The sequence below is a fragment of the Lolium rigidum genome, chromosome 6, assembly GCF_022539505.1.
Source record: "Lolium rigidum isolate FL_2022 chromosome 6, APGP_CSIRO_Lrig_0.1, whole genome shotgun sequence".
NCBI classification, from domain to species: domain Eukaryota; kingdom Viridiplantae; phylum Streptophyta; class Magnoliopsida; order Poales; family Poaceae; genus Lolium; species Lolium rigidum.
The window spans coordinates 191055627-191073761 of NC_061513.1; positions in this window are offsets into that span (position 1 = coordinate 191055627).

Sequence of the window (18135 nt, forward strand, 5' to 3'; positions counted from 1 at the left end):
AAACAGCTCAACATGCTTCCACACCCCGATTTCCACACGAAGTAGAACATATTTAAAGGATAATTCCAGAGTTTTACTATTTTTCAAGCAACTTTGCTAATTTTCCCCCACTCACATGACTTTATGTCGATTTAACGAAAATATGGCGAATTTCAACTACATGGGCGGGATAGTTTGAATTGTGCGCGCGGCAAAGGGAACCGCCTATTCCTCAACCTTGTGCACGGCAAATTACACACGCAACTCCATTAAACGCCATTTAATTATCACCCCGGCGGCCCGGCCGCATGACCCCCACCCACCCCTACACAACTTATCCCCGTCCGTGCGAAGAGCTTCCCCTCCCCGTCCCGTCCGTGCGAAGAAGAAGCTTCCCCTCCCCGTCGTTCTTCTCGAGACGCACCGGCGGTCAAGTTGATCCACGGTAGGGCTGCTATCTCTAGCTCAATCATGTATCGGGCAAGACGGCCTAACGATTTATATTTTCTTGATGCTTGCTAAAAAATTCGTCGGTATGCTCGAACTAATTGGCACTTTATAGTTTTCCGCTCGATTTGTCATCGATCAATTTGTTCATTTGCGTGGGCATATAGAGTCAGTTCTGCACTCGATCCGTTAATTTGCTGAAATGCCATGGCAGAGTTTTGTACACGATCTGTTTGCTAAAATGTCGATGGGCATTTTTTGTTTTGTACTCGACATGATTGCTGAAATGCATAATCATGTAGTATAGTTTTGTACTCGATTGATATACATTTCCTACTTCGCCTTAAATTAATCACCAACCACTTTATCTCATAATTAAACAGATGGACAGAACTTGGATACTGCATGGACACTTATGTTCCCCTTCATATATAAATGGTGTTCAACCCTTTATGGGGTTTATTAGAGCTCATGAAGGTCACAACCTGGACGTGTATTGCCCGCGATGCACATGTATGAATGGTGAGAAGAGGCCTCACCCTGTAGTGGCAGATCATTTACACATTTTTGGGATGGACCGCACATATGTTAGGCGGGTTTAGCATGGTGAACCATATAATGATCCTTTAGCGGGAGAAGCAGATCTTGCTCACACTGTATGTGTGCTGGCATATGTAGTTAATTATTTATATTGATGCTGCCATTTGTTTCAATCAATAGTTTGCATTGCTTGTGCAAGGTTACGTACTCAAATTTAACTTGTTGCGGATGGATGGACGGGAAGGAGAGAAAAAGCGCTTGCTTCGGGAAACGGGTTTCAGCTGCGGGACATGTGATGTGCCGGATGAGAAGGTAAATATGTAAAACGGCATTTGTTCGAGGTTGCATCCCTTAGATGTTTGTCTAATCGGTTGATGTACTAATTGCGAAGCATAGAGTTGAAGAGGTCTCTCGGTTTGATGGGAGATTTGAAGATGAATCTCAGTTTGATGCACCTGTGGATGGTGCCGATGACGAGCCTTTCATAGACGAAGGTCCTGCACTGAGATTATCCAGCCTACGGAAGGAGGCCGTAGACCGAGTACACGGCTTTGCGTTGAAGTGGATGCACGCCCGGAGATCATCGGGGGCGTCGGGTAGTCTCAAGACCAGCCAGCCACCGATGCACTGTGGATGGTGCGATGACGAGCCTCTCATAGACGAAGGTCCTGCACCTGAGATTATCCAGCCTACGGAAGGAGGCCGTGGACCGAGTACACGGCTTTGCGTTGAAGAGGATGCACACCGGAGATCATCGAGGGCGTCCCGGTAGTCTCGGGACCACCCAGCCACGATGCAAAATGTTGAGCTACTTTATGATTCGTACTCTTATGTTCGGTGCTGTAGTATGTTATGATTTGTACGCCTTTGGCGCTAGATTAAGCATTCGGTGGATGATCGCGTTGCAAAATTTGACACCCACACAATCGGTTCATCGTATGAGTAGTAGCACAATTACTTCTACGGCGATTCCTGCCGGCGCATTAGTTGGTAGCATGAAACACTTTCAGGTACTCCCCTCGATTCATATTAATTGACTCAATTCTGTCTAGATATGGATGTATCTAGATGCATTTGTTAACTAGACTAACAAACTTGAGTCGGTTAATATGAATCCGTGTCACCGCCTGGTCCTCGAGCAGCTAGTTTATTGACTCGGGACTCCAAGCCTCTCGCGGCAAGCCATCGACGAAGCTTTGACCAGATCTTGGCCCGCAATTTTTTGTGTGTGGCGAATAGCAAAGCTTTGACCAGTTCCTCTCGGGATGCGGCACGCCGGTGAGCTTGCACGGTTGCCATGAGCACTTTCCGGCGGAACTTCCTCTTCAGCGCCCTCAAGCCGGCTGCTGCGAGACAGCACGCGGTGCCTCGAGGTGGACGGAATTCTGGATCTCGGGGCGGGGGTCCGCATCGTCGGGAACGATCTCCGGCGGGTTAACGAGGACATGCATGGCGGCCAGGGGATTTTTTTTTTTGGTTTGAGCTTGGGATTTGGGGTTTTTTCGGATAGGGGAGGAGGAACCGAGGAAGAGGAAGGAACAGCCGCGTGCTTGGCGCGTGGCGGTGTGCTTGAATTTCGATTTTTTGTGAAATGTTTCATTTCCCCGCTACAATTCGGGGGTTTCTTGACGCGCCAATGCGTCCCGCCGGGCAGCTTCAAGTGAATTTGGGGTGCCACGCTATGGGCCCTAGTTTCAGTGAGACATGTAATGACTAGTCACATCAGTAAGTTCATCGTGTAATAAAATATGTTACCCCTCCCCTTTATGTAGCACCCCTTCTCTCCCTATCGAGTGCCGATTGCCGACGGATGCAAGCCGCTAGCTCGATCCCCTCCTGTCGCCTCCACCGTCCAGGCATCCAGCTTGGAGGGGCAAGCTGCATCTAGACCAAGCGGATTAGGTAGGACTAGTAATGTTCTTTCCTTTCTCGAGATCGGTTATTTTTTCCTCTCCTCGATATCTTGCGCATCTCTTTTCTATTCTGGGCGAAGGGGCGTCTTTCTGGTCACCCTCGAGCTGGGAGTGATTGATGGGGGTGGGGGGCGGGGGCTACCTTTGCTTGGATTGGGGTGTTCTTCCTTTATTTGTCGACATTTGCAACCTTTGTAGTTTCTGCTGATCCTCACTGTATCTTTTGTCAGCTTGTACGGAAAGGTAAGACCTCGGCGGTGGGGGCAATGGAGCGTAAGGCCACCACGCATGTGGGCGGTTGGCTGAGCCCGAGCTGCGTCCCCGGCCCCGCGAGCGAGTACTCCGTTTGCTTATCCACTCTTTACCTTTTAAGTGTCTCTCTGCATCCTCAATCTGTTCCTGTTCTGGAATATGCTTAAAGTAGCACATGTCTTCAATTGTTTGTGCGTAAAGCCTCTGTGACACCATGCTCTATATTCTCTGTATCAGGTTGGTACCTCCAGGTTCCGTGCTGAGGCTATGGGGAACGAGAATAGCGCCCCACCTGCTGCAGGAGCATGGCCCGATCTGCGAGCACAAGAAGCGAAATGCCACTACCGAGCTGGGCGGGGACCGCCCGAGGGTAATTTTTTTAACCAACTTACCATGATGTAGTCCGAATCCGATACTCCCTCAGATCCAAATTAATTGACTCAACTATCTGTAGATACGGATGTATCTAGATGTGTTTTAGCTCTAGATACTACTTGCCTCCATCCCAAAGCTTTCGGCTTATATTATTTTTAGAAAGTCAAACTATACCATGTTTGACTAAGCTTTTACCAAAAATCAGTAACATGCAAAATACAAAATTAATATCATTAAATAGATAATAAAATATATTTTCCTACGGTATCTACACTGTATTATATTTGTTGATAGAATGTTCTAAAATTTTGGTCAAACTTTGCTTGTTTTGATTTCTCAAAAATAAATAAGGCTTAAGCTTTTGGATGGTGGTAGTACATTCATATCTAGACAAAGCTGAGTTAACTAGTTTTTTGTCTGTCCATAGCTAGTGTTCACGCTGCAAAAGGCTAAGAGCATCCACTATATGCATCAGTCTATCTCATACGGTAATTCAATATCACTGCTGAGGTCTGCCTTTTGTTTTGCTATTCATATGCAGACTGAAACTTTAGGGCCTTTACTCAAAAGGAAGATCAAAACTGCGGCTGATCAGGCTACCAGTATGTTGATGCCGCCCCCATCTTCTAAATGCCTCTACAAGCACAAGGCCACGCGCCAGCTGGGTGGTGATCTTTTAATGAATATGGTATATTTTCTTAATCCACAAAACATGCCTTGATTTTTCTCTGTTTATTGTCGGTTTTTTCTATGCTTGCCAAAAGTTTACAACAACAACAACAACAACCAAGCCTTTCGGTCCCAAACAAGTTGGGGTAGGCTAGAGTTGAAACCCATAAGATCTCGAAGCCAAAAGTTTAGAAACACCAAATTCGTTTGCTTACAATCATCATACAGTAATGTTCATCTACTCCAGTTCCCTAACCCAACAAAAAATGATGTTAATTACGATTTTTAGATTAAAAGAGCACCATTAGGCGCTGTTAATTACGACTTTGAGATTAAAATGTCATTTGCAATTGTTAATTACAATTTTGAGACAAATGGTTAGTTTAACCTCGATCTCTTATGCTCTCCATTTATCCCAACCGAACAAAAATTTAACCATTCCATTCCTCTGAAATGGAACCATTCCATTCCATTCCACGCTGTTTCAGAACCGAACACACCCTTGCATTGTTGTGAACTGTTGTCCATACACGGCCATACCCTTCCACTTACATCCGAGCACTATATGCATCAGTCTGTCTCAGAGTCATTCAATATCACTGCTGAGATCTGTTCCCATTCTTATGCAGGCTGAAACTGCTGCGCCTTTACTCAAGTGGATGCAAAATGAGGCTAATGAGGCTGCTGTGAGGACGATGGTGCCGGCACCATCTTCCGAAAACCTCTACAAGCACGAGGCCATGGGCCAGCTGGGTGGTGACCTTTTAATGAATCCGGTATATTTTCTTAATCCACATACATGATTTCATTATTATCTGTTTAATTACTGTTGGCTTTGTCTAATGCTTACCAAAAGTTCAGAAACACTGCGTTTGCTTACAATCATCATACACTAATTTTCCACTTTTCAGTCTGTCTCATCCAGTATATAAACTGTTGATTTCCATTGGCTTCTTTTGTAATCATTTGCATTGTTGTCAACTGTTTTTCTATGCACAACCCTATTCTTCCACTTACACCCGCACTATTTGCATCAGTCTATGTCATAGATTTATTAAATATCAATGATGAGTTCTGTTGCTATTCATATGCAGGATGAAACTTCTGTGCCTCTACTCAAATGGATAAAAAATGATCCTGATGAGGCTGCTGTGAAGACGATGGTGCCGCCACCATCTTCGAAAACCTCCTCAAGCACAAGGCCACGGGCCAGCTGGGTGGTACCCTTTTCGAAAGCAGGTATATTTTCTTAATCCTCATACATGATTTGATTTTTGTCTGTTTATTGCCGGCTTTTTCTAATGCTTACCAATAGTTCAGAAACACACACACCTATTCTTACACTTACATCCAGCACTATATGCATCAGTGTCTCATAGATTCATTTTATATATCACTGCTGATGTATGTTGCTCTTCAATTTTCATATGCGATTGAAGCTGCTAACCCTTCATTGGTCAAAAGGATTGCAACTGCTGGCTGATGAGGCATCCGCAGAGGCTGCCACCAAGTTACTCGTCAGCCCCACCTTCCGGATGCTTATATAAGCTCAAGTCCAAGGACCAGCCGGGCCGTAACCATCCAAGGGTTCGGGTATATTTTCTTAAGCCACATATACATGCCATGATTTATGTCTGATATTATCACCGGCTCTGTCTAATGCTTTTTGGAATTCGGAAACACCAAATTAGCATGCTTATATTCATCATACACTAATTTTTCATTGTTCAGTTTGTAACATAGTGTTATGCACTCGCTTGTCAACATTTGCATTGCTCTGAACTATGCACTTTACACAACCTAATTCTTCCACTTACATTCAGCGCTACGCACCGGTAGTACCTCCCATGTTTCCTTCACCATCCCGATGCCGAGCTTGCGGGAATATGGCGGGCCCATGTACATACCCCGCATATAACACCTCCTATGGCTCTATCTACCTTTCTAGTAGCTCCTTCACGAAGTTACGGGTATGTATTCTCGGTGGTTTAGCATGAATTGGCATATAGTAAAGTCTTGTTTTTAGTCTTCCCGCTTCTTACATTTGTATCAATTTTCACATGCAGACTGTACCTTGTGAACTTCGTCCTATGATTAACCAGATGTGTCCGCATGAAGGGTTTTTCACTATGCATGGCAATGGAAAATTGATGAACACCTACACGGTCTATGAGGTGTATGTCTACAAGACGCAGGCCATCACATATTTGTATGGACATGATTGGAGAAAGTTTGCTTTTGACTACGGTCTGAAGAAGGGCGACGAGCTGAGGATCAGAAACTCAAACGGGCGAGATATACGTAGCTGCTTACTGAGTTGGAGACACTTCCAAATATATAATATGTAACTTTTTTCTACTCATATCTTTTGATAACCGTTACGAGCAGTTGTTCTAAACCATTCCCTCTCGTTCTAGCTTGCTGGGTTTAACATGATCAAAGCTGCAGATCCCCGATGGAACATGAGCGGATGTCACAAAGGGCAACCACACCAGCACCGGCACCGGCTTCCCACTCTCCCGCATCGGCACCGGTTCCTGTACCAGCTCCGTTCATCGCATCTACCCAGCAGTCCCCTACATCGGCATTGGTTCCTGTAGAGGCCCCATATACTACACCTGCCCGACGAGGCTCTCGCATCGGCATTGGTTCCTCTAGCTGCACCGTTTCTGCACCCGCCCAACGAGTCTCCCGCATCGGCACCGGTTCCTCTAGAGGCACCGTTCATCGCACCTGCCCGGCAGTCTCCCGCATCGGCACCGGCTCGTGTACCAGCCCGGGCTCCTGCACTCGCCCCGCCCGGATCACCGAGGTCTCGGCTCATTGTTGTGGCCACCCGTGTGGTGACCAGGACGCATCTGAAGGCTATGTTCGTGAGTATATGACAGCATAACTGCTCTTATCTTGATGTCTTCTCTGCTCAAAGTCTCACATGGTTCAGTGCATTGGTGCCATTGACTAATTTTTGGTGGTATCTCTTGCTTTGAATCAGAAATTGCCTAAAAGTATCACCAAGGATCTCAATGTTGGCCGAAGGGGCAAGATTTCCCTCGTCATGGAGAGTGAAGGTCTCACCGTGGAGGGACGGTACTCCGTCAGTCCCACAGATGGCCGCTTGGCTGTTACTTCCAGGTGGAAAAAGTTCATTGACGGTGCCAAACTTCGCATTGGATCAAAGTTGAAGGTCAAGATCTTTCGATGCCGTCGTGACATGCTTGGTCATAAAGTTCGCGGTTGTCTAGTTCTGTTGCCCCATGAGCCCTTAGCAAATGCATTTGTAGTTATACTTATATAAGGTTATCTTATCCGAGCTGCTAATTAATTGTATGGGTGGTAAAACTACGGCAAGCTTTTGCTCTTAGCAAGTATGTATGTATGATCAGCTATTATGATAACTAATGTTTGTGTTCATCTTAATTTGCATTTCCGTTTTAGAAAAAAACTTAATTTCTATTTTGGCTGACTGTTAGAGAACTATCAGATTGAACCCACAACATGATTCAAATAGATTCATTACACCGAGCCACATGTCTTGACCTTGCTATACACTACTGCCATTAATCAGTGCAAGAAGGCTTACCTGAGCTGCCTGAACCATGGCAGATTTGAATCCACCTTATCTATCTAGAAATACAACCTTTGCAGAAAGAGGATTTGCGGTATGGGGAGGCCGACATTGGGGACCCATGAGCCAGCGAGCGTCATCAACGTTTTAAAGGTGGCGGGAGATCGAAAGAAAAATAAGCCAAAAATCAGTTGGTAAACAAATTCAAGAAAAGAAACATTTACCTTTACGAGAGGATGACATGCGGGACCCATGAGGCAGCAGCATCCTCAACTATTTCAAGGCGGCAGGGGATCAAAAGAAACAAGGAAATAGCCAGAAATTAATTACGGTCAAAAATAAATCCATCAAAGGAAACTTTTATTGTTCATAGAGGATGACATGTGGGACCGACTTGCCAGTTGCGTCGTCATCGTTTCAAAGGGGGCAGGGGATCAGAAGAAAAAGGCAAATAGCCAGAAATTAGGGGAAAAATAAATCCAACAAAGGAAACTTTTATTGTTCATAGAGGATGACATGCGGGACCCATGAGCCTGCAGCTTCCTCAACGTTTCAAAGTCGGCATGAGATTGAAAGAAAAAGGCAAGTGACATAATATCAGGAGCCAAAAATAATCCAAGAAAGAAACTTTATTGTACATAGAGGATGACATGCGGGTCCCAATTTATAGCAGCGGTCTCAACGCTTCCAAGGCGGCACAGGACCGAAAGAAAAATGAAGTAGCCAGAAATCAGGGTGTGAAAAAAAATCCAAGAAAAGAAAGATTTCAATTGGGCCAGTATCTGGACATCCGGGCCTTCGAACTATCCTGCTTGGGCCTTTTGACTCGTACAATTTCAGCCCACTCCAAAACAGGAAAGGTCGAATTTTTCTCAAAAAAAAAACAGGAAAGTCCTATGCTTCGCAAAAACAAAAAACAAGGAGATTCAACATATAAGTTTGTTTATGTAGATATAAAGATTTAATTTATCCGTTTGCAATAGCTCAGAGCGAAATACAACGTTTATTGTCTGCAAAATAAAATATCACATGTTTCTTGTACGGGGAGGGCGACATCGGGGACCCATGAGCCGAGCGAGCGTCGTCAACGTTTCAAAGGCGGCAGGGGATCGAAAATAAAAAAAAAGCCAAAAATCAGTTGGTAAAAAAATACAAGAAAAGAAAACATTTATCGTTACGAGAGGATGACATGCGGGACCCATGAGGCAGCGGCATCCTCAACGTTTCAAAGTCGGCATGAGATCGAAAGAAAAAGCCAAGTGACATAATATCGGGAGCCAAAAATAATCCAAGAAAAGAAACTTTATTGTACATAGAGGATGACATGCGGGTCCCATTTTGTAGCAGCGGTCTCAACGTTTCCAAGGCGGCACAGGACCAAAAGAAAAATGAGGCAGCAGCATTCTCAACAATTCCAAGGCGGCGGGGATCAAAAGAAAAAAGGAAATAGCCGAGAAATTAATTAGGGGTCAAAAATAAATCCACCGAAGGAAACTTTTATTGTTCATAGAGGATGACATGTGGGACCGACCTGCCAACATCGTCCTCATCGTTTCAAAGGGGGCAGGGGATCAAAAGAAAAAGGCAAATAGCAAGAAATTAGGGGTCAAAAATAACTCCAAGAAAGGAAACTTTTATTGTCCGTAGAGGATGACATGCGGGACCCATGAGCCAGCAGCTTACTCAACGTTTCAAAGGTGGCATGAGATCGAAAGAAAAAGGCAAGTGACCAAATATCAGGAGCCAAAAATAATCCAAGATTTATTGTACATAGAGGATGACATGTGGGTCCCATTTTGCGAGCAGCGGTCTCAATGTTTGTAATGCGGCTTGAGATCAAAAGAAAAAGAAAGTAGCTAGTAATTAGGGGGTGAAAAAAATCCAAGAAAAGAAAGTTGATGGACATAGAGGATGACATGCGGGTCTCTTGAGCCAACGGCTTACTCAACGTTTCAAAGGGGCGAGGGATCAAAAGAAAAAGGCAAGCCAAAAATCGGAGGGTGAAAAAAAATCCAACAAAGGAAACTTTTATAGCACATAGAGGATGACATGCGGGTCCCATGAGCCGGCAGGTCTCTCAACGTTTCAAACGTGGCATGAGATCGAAAGAAAAAGGCAAGTGAAAAAATATCAGGAGCCAAAAATAATTCAAGAAAAGAAAGTTTTATAGTACATAGAGGATGACATGCGGGTCCCATTTAGCAGCAGCGGTATCACCGTTTGAGAGGCAGCAGGGGATCGAAAGAAAAAGGCAAGTGAAAAAATATGAGCAGCCAAAAATAATTCAAGAAAAGAAAGTTTTATAGTACATAGAGGATGACATGCGGGTCCGATTTAGCAGCAGCGGTATCACCGTTTGAGAGGCGGCAGGGATCAAAAGAAAAAAGAAATTGCCAAAAATCAGAGGGTGAAAAAAAACCAAGAAAATGAAATTTATAGTACATAGAGGATGACATGCGGGTCCCATGAGCCTGCAGGTTCCTCAACGTTTCAAACGTGGCATGAGATCGCAAGAAAAAGGTAAGTGACCAAATATGAGGTGCCAAAAATAATTCAAGAAAAGAAAGTTTTATAGTACATAGAGGATGACATGCGGGTCCCAGTTAGCAGCAGCGGTATCACCGTTTGAGAGGCGGCAGGGGATCGAAAGAAAAAGGCAAGTGACCAAATTTGAGGTGCCAAAAAAAACTCCAAGAAAAGAAAGTTTTATAGTACATAGAGGATGACATGCGGGTCCCATTTAGCAGCAGCGGTATCACCGTTTGAGAGGCGGCAGGGGATCGAAAGAAAAAGGTAAGTGACCAAATATGAGGTGCCAAAAATAATTCAAGAAAAGAAAGTTTTATAGTGCATAGAGGATGACATGCGGGTCCCATTTAGCAGACAGCGGTATCACCGTTTGAGAGGCGGCAGGGGATCGAAAGAAAAAGGCAAGTGACCAAATTTGAGGTGCCAAAAAAACTCCAAGAAAAGAAAGTTTTATAGTACATAGAGGATGACATGCGGGTCCCATTTAGCAGCAGCGGTATCACCGTTTGAGAGGCGGCAGGGGATCGAAAGAAAAAGGTAAGTGACCAAATATGAGGTGCCAAAAATAATTCAAGAAAAGAAAGTTTTATAGTGCATAGAGGATGACATGCGGGTCCCGGTTAGCGACAGCGGTATCACCGTTTGAGAGGCGGCAGGGGATCGAAAGAAAAAGGCAAGTGACCAAATTTGAGGTGCCAAAAAAAACTCCAAGAAAAGAAAGTTGATTGCACATAGAGGATGACATGCGGGTCCCATTTAGCAACAGCGGTCTCAACGTTTCCAAGGCGGCAAGGGATCAAAAGAAAAAGGAAGTAGCCGGAAATCGGGGGTCAAAAAAATCCAAGAATAGAAAGAATTTTGGTTCATAGAGGATGACATGCGGGACCCATGATCCCGCATCGTAAACGGCTCGATCGGAGAACGTTGAACGAGATGGCGCGATCGAGAAAAAAAACAATGCCAGAGAGGCTGCCATCTGGGCCCTACATCCCTCGGCGGTGCGGATTTGCGTTGACTCGGCCGGCGAACCCGAGAATTCGCGATGCACCATGTCCCGGGCCACCATACGCGACGTTTTGGCCGCTTTCGTCGGGCTAGGTGGCCTCAAAAACAAGAAAAAAAAAGTTTTGACATGCACCACGGAGGGACCAAAATCGTCGGCCATGGTACAGCAGCAACCACGGCGCGACTTCAACTTCGTCGGCCATGGAAACTTTTCTTGTAGTGTATCTTCCTTTGTGTTGTTTCAAAACTTTCTACTAAGAATCTATTGCTTTATGAGTTAACTCCTATGCAAGTCTTTTTGATGCTTGTCTTGAAAGTACTATTCATGAAAAGTCTTTGCTATATGATTCAGTTGTTTAGTCATTGTCTTTACCATTGCTTTGAATCACTTCATTCATCTCATATGCTTTACAATAGTATTGATCAAGATTATGATAGCAGCATGTCACTTCAGAAATTATCCTTGTTATCGTTTACCTACTCGAGGGCGAGTAGGAACTAAGCTTGGGGATGCTTGATACCTCTCAAACGTATCCATAATTTCTTATGTTCCATGCTAGTTTTATGACAATACTCACATGTTTTATATACACTTTACATCATTTATATGCATTTTCCGGCACTAACCTATTAACGAGATGCCGAAGCGCCAGTTCCTGTTTTGTGTTGTTTTTGGTTTCAGAAATCCTACAAAGGAAATATTCTCGGAATTGGACGAAACGAACGCCCAGGTTCTTATTTTTCCACAGAGCTTCCAGAAGACCGAAGGGGATACGAAGTGGGGCCAGGAGGTGGTGACACCACAAGGCGGCGCGGCCAGCATGGGGCCCGCGCCGCCCTATGGTGTGGGCCCCTCGGGCACCCCCCTGCGCTGCCCTTCCGCCTACTTAAACTCTCCGTCGCGAAAACCCTATTACCGAGAGCCACGATACGGAAATAGTTCCAGAGATGCCGCCGCCGCAAATCCCATCTCGGGGGATTCAGGAGATCGCCTCCGGCACCCTGCCGGAGAGGGGAATCATCACCGGAGGGCTCTACATCACCATGCCCGCCTCCGGACTGATGCGTGAGTAGTTCATCCTTGGACTATGGGTCCATAGCAGTAGCTAGATGGTTGTCTTCTCCTCCTGTGCTATCATGTTAGATCTTGTGAGCTGCCTATCATGATAGAGATCGTCTATTTGTAATGCTACATGTTGTGTTTGTTGGGATCTGATGAATATTGAATACTATGTCAAGTTGATTACCAATCTATCATATATGTGCTATTTATGTTCTTGCATGCTCTCCGTTGCTAGTAGAGGCTCTGGCCAAGTTGATACTTGTGACTCTAAGAGGGAGTATTTATGCTCGATAGTGGGTTCATGCCTCCATTGAATCTGGGACAGTGACAGAAAGTTCTAAGGTTGTGGATGTGTTGTTGCCACTAGGGATAAAACATCAATGCTTTGTCTAAGGATACTTGTGTTGATTACATTACGCACCATACTTAATGCAATTGTCTGTTGTTTGCAACTTAATACTGGAAGGGTGCGGATGCTAACCCGAAGGTGGACTTTTTAGGCATAGATGCATGCTGGATAGCGGTCTATGTACTTTGTCGTAATGCTCTGATTAAATCTCATAGCAGTCATCATGATATATGTATGTGCATCACTATTTGTCAATTGCCCAACTGTAATTTGTTCACCCAACATGCTATTTATCTTATTGGGGAGACACCACTAGTGAACTGTGGACCTCGGTCCATGCTATTATCTACGGCAATCTCTGTTCTCTGTTGTTTTCTACAAGCAAACATCATTCTCCACACCATACGTTTAATCCTTTGTTTTCAGCAAGCCGGTGAGATTGACAACCTCACTGTTAAGTTGGGGAAAAGTACTGTGATTGTGTTGTGCAGGTTCCACGTTGGCGCCGGAATCCCTGGTGTTGCGCCGCACTACACTCCTTCACCAACAACCTTCACGTGGCCTTCATCTCCTACTGGTTCGATAACCTTGGTTTCTTACTGAGGGAAAACTTGCTGCTGTACGCATCACACCTTCCTCTTGGGGTTCCCAATGGACGTGTGCTTCACGCGTTATCATCTATTCGTTCAAGTAACATGAAGTAATATCATGAACCTTGGCACTTCAGTAGCCAGTGCTCTTTCACATTCCTTTGGTTTATACCTGAAGTTCTAATCAATTCACACGTTGTGTGAATCGTCAGTCATCTAGGGCCCCAGCCTTTTGAATACACTCCAATCGTTTCATGTACCCATGCCAAAAGAGTGACTATGATTTTAATCAAAAGTTGCTCTGGTTGGATAACCCTTTGTGATTCTACGAGTCACCCTGCCTAAGAGTGCTGATACGTCTCCAACGTACCTATAATTTCTGATGTTCCATGCTTGTTTTATGACAATACTTACATGTTTTGCTTGCACTTTATAATGTTTTTATGCATTTTCCGGAACTAACCTATTAACGAGATGCCGAAGGGCCGCTTGTCGTTTTCTCGTTGTTTTTGGTTCCACAAAGGCTGTTCGGGCAATATTCTCGGAATTCGACGAAACGAAGACCCAACATCTTATTTTTTCCGGAACCTTCCAGAAAGTCAGAGGGGGGCCTGAGGGGTGCCCTGGGGGCCCCACACGTGGTGGCGGCGCAGCCCAAGGGGGGGCGCGCCCCCCTATTGTGAGGAGGCCCCGTGGCCCCTCCGACTCCGACTCTTCGCCTATTTAAGCCGTCCTGACCTCAAACATCGACACCGGTTGACGAAACTCCAGAAAGACTCCAGGAGCGCCGCCGCCATCGCGAAACTCCAATTCGGGGGACAGAATCTCTGTTCCGGCACGCCGCCGGGACGGGGAAGTGCCCCCGGAAGCCATCTCCATCGACGCCACCGCCTCCATCATGCTCCGTGAGTAGTTCCCCCATGGACTACGGGTTCTAGCTGTAGCTAGTTGGTACTCTCTCCCCATGTACTTCAATACAATGATCTCATGAGCTGCCTTACATGATTGAGATCCATCTGATGTAATCGGTGTTGTGTTTGTTGGGATCCGATGGATTGTTACATTATGATTAGTCTATCTATATAAGTTTGTGAAGTTATTGTTGCTGCAATCTTGTTGTGTTTAATGCTTGTCACTAGGGCCCGAGTGGCATGATCTTAGATTTAAGCTTTATACTTATTGCTTAGATTGTATCTACAAGTTGTTTGCACATGTCTATGTCCGGAACCCGAGGCCCCGCGAGTGACAAGCAATCGGGATAACTGGAGGGGAAGGCTTAGATATGAGGATCACATGTTTTCACGGAGTGTTAATGCTTTGCTCCGGTGCTCTATTAAAAGGAGTACCTTAATTTCCAGTAGATTCCCTAGAGGCCCGGCTGCCACCGGCTGGTAGGACAAAACATGTTATGCAAGTTTCTCATTGCGAGCACGTATGAATATATATGGAAAACATGCCTACATGATTAATAATCTTGATGTTCTGTCTTAATGCTATTTCAATCCTATCAATTGCCCAACTGTAATTTGTTCACCCAACACTTGTTATTGGAGAGTTACCACTAGTGTAGATAGCTGGGAACCCCGGTCCATCTTTCATCATCATATACTTGTTCCTACATGTCATTGGAAGTAGTATCAACTATTTTCCGGTGCCATTGCTCTCATATTACTGCTACTCGTCGCTGTGTTACTCGTTACTACTCGCTCTCATATTACTCGTCGCTTTCACATCACCCCTGTTACTAGTGCTTTTCCAGGTGCAGCTGAATTGACAACTCAGTTGTTAAGGCTTATAAGTATTCTTTACCTCCCCTTGTGTCGAATCAATAAATTTGGGTTTTACTTCCCTCGAAGACTGTTGCGATCCCCTATACTTGTGGGTTATCAAGTGCCTCGATACGGTATCAAAGGCAGTTTAACTCTTCGCTACCTTGTCCCTTTATGTTCTTGTCAAGCGTGAGGCAATAGCCTACCAAAATTTGAAACTTCTTCCGTCTCATCCTACCTTTATGTGTTTCATGTTTGTTAACTCAAGAGTTGTTTTTCAACACTCCTTTCATGAGTTGACCATGAGATGCTCGATATTCTATAGATCCACCATCCAGTGTCATTTCCTCTTTCCTTTAGGTGTTGTTTAGCAACAACTTCAAAGGAAGAAAATGAAGAGCTCTTCATGGTGTTGTAGATCAACTTCTTCATGATGTCGTGAATCAACTTCTTCAACAAAGAAGATCGTCGTACAAGATCATTGAAGACCGGTGTAGTCCTTGTTTCCTTCTCTATTCCTACCTTAGAATATCGGGATGATGATATTTTAAGGGGAATAGACCTGTAACATCCCTGTTTCTCTAAACCTAATTAGGGTTGTTTGTGCATCATGAGAATCATGATATTTTACTAAGAAAATTTCATACAGGATTAAATTTGGAAAACCCTAATGTTATGTAAAGCTCCCTCTCATTTCAAATGCTCATTGTATTCCTAAACTTCCAAAGTCAAACTACAAGGAACCTCTATTAAGAAGTCCATGTGATATTTAAAAATATCGGAATGTTTGAAACTTCAAACAAATTTCAAATATAAAGAAGAGTTTGGAAACAAAAATAAAAATAGATTTTGGAAAAGGAGAAGAAAACCACTCTTACCTAGTTGGGCACAACCCAACTCTTCCCTCTCTTCTTCTCTCTCTGCGCAACCCAGCAACAAGCCCAACAGGCCAACCCACCAGCAGCCCAGCTTGGCCCAACTCCACCCCCAGGGGGTTATTTGAAAAATTGCCTAGACCATCTCCTTCATCCGTTCACCGAAGTAGCTCGTTGTCGAGCTCCCATCGATCGGCCGCGTTGAGATCCCCGCCGCTGCTGGTCGGCGTCCATAAGTGCCCCTCTGCCGCCGCACACATTGAACGCGCTCCTCCGCGTGTCCAGGGGAGCGCGCTAGCGCCGCCTCTGCTTGGTCACCGGCGCGGTCCGCCGGAGTTGACCACCAGTGTTGACCCCGGTGGGGCCCTCCCCTCTTTTTCTTTTTTATTTCTGTTATTTTCTGTAAATAAGAAATATATTAATAGGTGGGGCCCCTTGTAAGGATTTTATTATTTTCATATATATTTAGGAGATGATTAAATCCATGACAAGATGGTCCAGCTTGTCAGTGTTTTATCAATTTCCAGGAATTTTCAGAAATGATTTAAAATGAATAAAACTTGTAAAATTCATAACTTATTCATTTTAAATCAGAAAATATGTATAATATATCAAAATTTTCAGAAAAATGAGATCTAAATTTTGGTTACAAAACCATGCATTATAAAAACAACTTTTAACACTAGTTGTTTTAGAAGAACTAATTGTACCCCTCTGAGGGCTCCGGAACTGCTAACCCTAGTTTCGTCGAACCCTAGTTAAATTGATGATGTCTTAGGGTTAACTTCAATACCTTTATCATGGCATGTCATCATTCTTGTATGTGCATTGCATTGATGCCATGTGTTGATTGTTCTTTTACCTTTCCGGTGTTTGCTTCTTCGCGATCGATAGAGCAAGTGCCCGAGACGATGAAGATCGACAACGACGCAACTCAATACTTTTCCACTAACGAACAAGTCAAGCATGGGATCTCTGAAGATCCATATTGGTTTGTCAGGGACAAAGGCAAGCCCTAACCTGGTTCATATATGGTTTTGAAATGCTTTTACTTCTAGTTCATACATATTGCATACGATTCAAATATGTTTTATCGGCAGGTATAGTTATCCTATGTGTTGCATTTACCATCCTTGTAGCCTAAAATACTTTGATATACTGCTCCCAGCAAGACTAGGTTTGAGCTCGTGTGCATCACTAGAGCTGTTGTATCGAATATGCTTAGCCATGCTTAGTTGACGAATTTTTATCCATCTGGTTGATGAATCAGAGCTGCGATTGAACCTAGTATGGCAGGATGACGTGGTAAGATCAGTGATGATAATTAAACATGCTTCAAGGCTTGGCTGGGCCACATTGGGATGTGGTGATTTGACTCGTTCTAGCCGATACTAGGACCTGAGTTCTCGCCTTCCGAACCAACACTGAGCGTATATCCACACGGAGCCCATGGGAACCCCTTGGCCCGAACTTGCCTAGCTTACCCATGAGTCAATTATATTGCGAGTTCCATTTTCTATACGCATGGGGAAAAGGTGGAAAAGGTTTTCAAAGTGCATCATACAGGGCGTGGCTAGGGTGAAGGATGTTGGAGGCATTGAACTAGATCCCCTGGGCACAATGACCGGGACCACCTCGGAGAATGGCTACCTACGATCATGGAGTTCCCCAGTTAGATTGACTCATGTAATAGGCGAAGCAAGGGAAAGGTTTTGGTCGACCACCCTCTGCCGGCACACCAAGGAAGCGTGTACATGACAGCACTAAGAGTCGGTCGGCGCGTGTGGGTAAAGTTGTACACCCCTGCAGGGTTAATTCTTTTCGAAAAGTCGTGTCCACGGTTACGGACGACTTGGCGATGGATTCTATGATCATAGACAACATGAACCTAATCGTAAAACTTGACAAATGTGTGATAAGGATCCCTTCTCAGGGTATCGAGGGGGTGATCCTAGTGGATAGGTTCAGCTGATGATGAAGATTCAGTGGATTCAATATGATGATCACTAGAGCTAGTGATATCGCTCTCTTATCCCCTTTTAAAATGATCTGTATAGACGAGATTCTTATCTCCCTTGTTTTACAAAGGAAAATTGGCTTTCCGCAAAATAAGCTCTACATAAAGCCTCGCATACCAGCTTTGATAAAAGGTTGTATTAAGTCTTGCTGAGTCCCTGTACTCAGCTTTGCATGCTTTGTTTCAGACGAAGTCGCT